Consider the following 6,129-nt stretch of genomic DNA (forward strand, 5'->3'; position numbering starts at 1 on the left):
ATTTTTTGAAAATTTTGATGCATCAAGGGTGACTTTGGTATAAGTGGGATGTAAATTGTGAGATTTTGGAGTAGGATAAGATTCCGTGGGGGTGGTGGAATTCGGTAAAAGTGGGACGATATCGTGGTCAGTGGTGTGAAAAGGTTGGGAGAACGGATTTTGAGAGTTATAAGCATCTCGGGTCTCCCTTCAAGTCGTATAAATCTTTCGCCTTTTACTAAAGATTTCCGTGGGGGGGACATTCTATGAGAATTTAATAATTTTTTGACAGCCTGCCTCCGGGTGGGCGATCAATACAAACTAAAGATAAAAACTCTTCAAAATAATCCAATCGCTGTACAAATCTTGGACACTTTTGCACGAAAACTTGACAAAATTTTGCTCTATTTTGGCCAAAGTTTGATCGTTTCATGAATAATGTGAAATTTTTGCAATGTGTAGTTAGACTATGCTAAAGTACGATGATTAACTGTCAACTGTGGCGTTTACTAAAAATTTTTGACTGCAATTCTGCTCGTAAAATGAACACAATATTTTCGAGGTTCACATTAAAATTGACTCAAAACCTAAAAAAATGTGGTATTAATCTTGACTTTTTGATGGGCATGCTGATCAAATTTTGATTTAATTTTGATTTTACGAAAGATTTCCGTGGGGGGGAGGGGGGGACATTCTATGAATTTAACAATTTTTTGACAGCCTGCCTTCGGGTGGGCGATCAATATAAACTAAAAATAAAGCGACTCCCAAGAAGAAGATACAAATTTTGTCTAATTTTTGCACGCATCAAAACTTGACCAAATTTTGGCCCAAGTTTCTTCATTTCATTTACATATTATTGACAATTTGCAAGTTTTGAAATGCAATCGATGTAAAATGCAAGGATCAAGTTTGCATTAAATCTTGCCAAAAAATTTTCGCACAAGATTGTTCATATAATTCATTCTTGACAATTTGTAATTTATTGAAAAACCATACTAAAATACGATGATTATTAATAACTGCAAAGTTTTGCACACGTTTGCATTAAATCTTGTCAACAATTTTGCGCACAAGTTTGTTCATATCATTCATTTTTGAAAATTTTTGAAATGTATATAAAATGCTAAATTACGACGACCAACCGTGAAATTTATAAACTTTTGCACATCAAAATTTGTCAAGATTTCTTTTAATCTTCACCTTCACTCCAGTTTATTCGTTTAATTTATTATTCCTATTTTGCAATTTTTTGAAATGCAATGATTAAACGAGGCTAAAATACGATGATAACCAACCATTTACTGCTTAAATACTCTCGACTTTCATTCAGTTCGTATAAAACTCGGAAGAAGAATCAGCAAAACTTCTACAATTTTGGATGAAAACTTTGCAAAATTGTTCTTCATTCTTGGCATTCTCGCCATTGTTGCAGTTTCATCAGATATACAAATATCGCGAACTGCAGCAGTACAAAGGCAGACAGAAAGAACAGCTTGAACCAGTTTTGTGTATAAATTTTGCACTAAAACCTGGCAAATTTTGGGTTCATTTTCACATGACTTTGTCAATGTACTTATTCGTTGAAATTCAATATAAACTAAAAATAATAAACTCCATAGAAGAAGAGACAGCTACAAAAAACTTGTCAAATTTTGGATGAAAACTTTGTAAACTTATTCTGCATTATTGGCATTCTCGTCATTTTTGCAATTTCTTCAATATCGCGAAATGCAATAAGAAGAAGTGCGGAAAAGCTTGGGCCAATATTAAATATGTACAAATTTTGCACTAAAATCTGGCAAATTTTGTCTCGATTTTCACATATGTATGCATATGCATAGTGACTTCGCCACATTATTATGAAATTTAAATGGCAATACTAAAATTAGATGACTAATAAGTTATCTATTAAGGTCTTGACTTGTCTTCAGTTCGTGAAATGCGGACAATAATATTTTCAAGATTTACATTAAAATTTCTTATTACATTAAAATTTCTTATTACATTAAAATTTCGAAAACAAATATTTTTGGCATAACGTGTTTCTTTTCAATCATGCAGTTCTGTAATCAAATTTTGGATCAAAGCTTGCAAAATATTTCGTAATTTTCATTTTATTTCATTCATTATTTATACAATATTTTCTAGATTCACATTAAAATTTCGAAAAATATTTTGGTCACAATTCCTAATTTTTTTTCTTTTTATATATCATGCCGATCATATCTTGCATTAAATCTTGGCAAAATTTACCTCCATGTTCGCATCACTTTGTTCATTTTATTCCTGCAAATCTGCAATTTCACCACGCGTGGCGTCATATCGTGAATGCCAATAAATAATTAATGCGATGCTAAAATAAGATGACCAACCATTAAAATACTTCCAAACTCTATTTCCCTCTTCCAATTGCGATGAATATTAGAGTGAAAGCACACTTTTTGTCGCCTTAATTGGCACGTTTTTCCGTCTACACGTGTGCTAATTATCCATCCTCGCAAACCAAGTATATGTATGTACAATTGTATGGTAATTGCACGTTGCAAATACTAGAAAATGTGCCAATTCTATTCAGATAAAAAGTTGGCAAATATTGACTTTGCCAACAGCTATGCACATTCACTCCGCTATTAATATTTACCATTATTAAGGGGGGAAACCCATTTATAAGATTGATATATGTGTCTGTTCGTCTGTCTGTCCGAGCGATAATTCAAGAACGGTTTAATATATAGACTTGAAATTTGGAATATAGACACTTCATATAAAAAGTCAAGTTGGAAGGGTACTGTAGGTCACACATGTCAAGGTCAAAAGGTCACAGAAAGGTCACCAAAATTAAATTTGATCAATATGTCAATTAAATAGGAAATTTAACCCAGAATTTCAATGGTGACCTCCATTTTGCCTTCAAACGTCATAAAAGGTCACTTTAAGGTCACAGAAAGGTCACCAAATGTCATAAATGCTGATAATATGTCATTTTTTATTTAAATCAACGTTTATTTTATCCAAAATATTTTATTTAAAATTTAATTTTACAAAGTTACATATGTTTTCACCCCTTCGTTACATGCGTTTCACAGTTTATTAATACACCACCCACCTTATCAGCACCAGCAATCCTGGAGCTTTTATTGCATAATAGTGTATTAATAATATCCCACTTTCTCTCCATTATTGCAAAAAACGACAGCCATCCATCCTTGTCAGAGAGAAACCAGAGACCAGAAAATTCTCAACTCGCCGGAAATTAATCAATCCAAAGTGAAAGAAAATTAACACTTGTGTCCCAATGCCCCGCAATTATGGAAGGTTATATATTTCGTATAAATAATGTCCCCTCTCCGCCCACCCAATCGCCCAGCCGTCACAACAAACAAAACAAAGCCGAATTGTACCCAATTCTTACGTAAGGAGGTAATTCTTGTAGCAATAGTGACCATTACACGGTGTGCTGGATTTCGTGAAATGCTGGACAAGCGTTTAACATGTGGGTATCGATTTGCGAAATATGAATTTGCATGTGTATGGATTTGCGAAATATTTGCATGTCACTAGATTTTTTGATTAGCGATAACTCATTATGGTCAAAATCACCACATTTTTAATCATTTCTCGCCTCTGGGAATTTATTTTAAAATTCTGGACGACAAATTTGCCATCAGTGAGTTGATTAATAGAATGGCGTCTCCTTGCAAAAATTGGCAACTCCCTGCTCTACAAATTTGTCGTCCAGAATTTTAAAATAAATTCCCAGAATCGAAAAATGATTAAAAATGTGCTGATTTTGACGATTTGGTGATGAGTTTCAAAGTCGATGTATGAAATAAAATAAATTGTAAATAAAATAAATTGTAAATAAAATATTTTATAAGTTTCTACACAACTTTGTTCGAAATGTAAATATTCTAGAAGTTTGACAATTTTCACTTTTTTCGTTCCGTGTTCCGTGTCAATGATTCTTTAATGCGCTTATCAAAATTTGGATTAGAGGAAAATTTGCATAATTTTTCAGCAGTGGGAAAATTTTTGGTAAAATTTTTGTCAAGGTTTTGACGTCGATTTGAGGAATATTAGGAATGATCTAAAGCAAAATAAAAATCAAGATTTTTGTGAAATGTACATTAAGTTTTACATACAGGTAAATAAACTGTATAGTCTATTATACTCCTTCCGCTGATAATGGCTATGAATCATCGAGTGACGTTAAAAATTAACCCAAAAATGAGGATTATTTCAAAAATAAGAATAAAATTAACAATAAACCCGGCCAAAAGTTGGCGAAAGTCAAAATCTCCAAAAAAAAACCTTTTTTATACCATCTCAATCAAACTTTGACCTTCAATTTTTGAGCTGATTTTAACTAAAAATCTCAACGGGCATATTTACATATTTCGCAAATCATGCGAAAAAACGCTTGTCCACGATAACACGTGACCATCCCAACGTGCATGACTACTGCATGTCAACTAGTCAATTCATGAAAATAGCCAGTCGATCGACCATCACATTACACTTAATGCCTTGTTTGTTGTTGCTTTGGCTATTTGCGAAAACCTTGCAAACTTTTGCACTGCACTTTTCCCCCAATTTATCTATAAGCCTCATTACTCGCAATTACCACTATAAACAAAGGAGAGCCTGTGTGTGTTCCGAATATGTAATGTAATGGGATGCGAAAAGTGTGCAAAAAAACGGGTCAGAAATAAATAGCCGGACTGAATTAATGCCATTAATCCATCATTTATCACATCAGTGTAGAAGCCCGAAGAGCGGAAATCCTGCCCCATCCACTAATGAAACATGAAGGCAATAAATACCAATTTATTTTTTTTTCACCGGAAAACTATGTGGTTGGTTTGGTTTTCTCCTAAATTACATACGTAAAGAGAGGCCCGACGGAAAGGATGGGATGAATTTTTAGGGGGAGAAATTTGACCCTTGACCTGTCCCCTGACCGTGTAATCTTAAACCTTGTAAAGAGAGGATTTAAAAGATGGGATCGATTTTTGAGGGAATTTTAACCTATGACCTGTCCAGCATTGAATTTCTTGTACATACAATTCTTGCACAGGAAAGCTAGAAATGCAGGAAATGTGAGGTGCAAAAAAACTGCAAGAAATTTTAAAAACCATACGCCATGTAGCCACACCCAAAATAAGGTAGTAATGAATCATTACCATGCGGAATGACTATGTGGCTCTACCACGTCGGTTACGATTTGTCGTAGAGATGGTAATAATAATTTCTGGGAAATTCAAATTCATTACCAAATATTAAGGAAGTGAGTACCATTATGTATTAAATGTGAGTTTCCCTGAACTTATTATTACCATCTCTACGACAAATCGTAACCGACGTGGTAGAGCCACATAGTGATTCCGCATGGTAATGATTCATTACTACCTTATTTTGAGTGCACGTGCTGTACGGAGGAAAGAGGCGGGGCGTCGTTTCTTGCACCGTGCATTTCTTGCAGGTCAAAATGGCTGAAAAGAAACCTTTTCTTGAGGTTATTTCATGCAAGTGGTTATACAAGAAATGCAAGGTGCAAAAAACTGCAAGAAATATGCGCCATTTAGCGATTTGAATTATGAAATATAGCGTCGGGAAGGAGTTTCTCCCACCTTGGATTTCTTGCAGGTCAAAATACAATTAGTTAAAAAAACACTTTTTGAAAGTTGTTTCTTTCGCCCGACTCCCCATGAAAATTGAGGACACACTTTACGCACGGTCCTCCGTAGTGAAACGAAATAAAAGTATTTTCAAAAATTATTTACGATACTTGGGAAATTAATTGGGAAAATCTTTTTGTTTTCGTACTATTTTTTGTTTCTCCAGTTCGACGTGATCGTGATCTCAACTCATCACTCACTCACTGCAGGAGAGAGAGAGAGAGAGTCGAGTTGTGGATTCAGAATCAGATATGAATTAAATGATGGGTAAAAACAACAGCAAGAAAAGTTTAAAAAGTAGGGAGAAAGTTTGCACGGGTTTAGTAGGCGAGGTGGGGAGGGGCTTATGGAACTATCTGTGTGTTTGTCCGTCCGTCCGTCCGTAAATTTGTCGGATTAATATTATGTAAAGTAGGACAAAGTAAAGGCTTAAATTCAAAGATGAGAAAAATGTTTCCATGTTTTAGAT

The 6,129-nt window shown here is 34.3% G+C and overlaps 1 non-coding gene across 1 annotated transcript; it reads left to right on the forward strand.

Moving 5' to 3' along the window:
- The first annotated feature begins 173 nt into the window (after positions 1-173).
- Positions 174-289, forward strand: LOC118435512. The gene has a single exon (XR_004834828.1). It is a non-coding gene; the product is annotated as a U5 spliceosomal RNA (small nuclear RNA).
- The last annotated feature ends 5,840 nt before the right edge of the window (positions 290-6,129 follow it).

Source organism: Folsomia candida, unplaced genomic scaffold, assembly GCF_002217175.1.
Source record: "Folsomia candida strain VU population unplaced genomic scaffold, ASM221717v1 Fcan01_Sc004, whole genome shotgun sequence".
Taxonomy (NCBI): domain Eukaryota; kingdom Metazoa; phylum Arthropoda; class Collembola; order Entomobryomorpha; family Isotomidae; genus Folsomia; species Folsomia candida.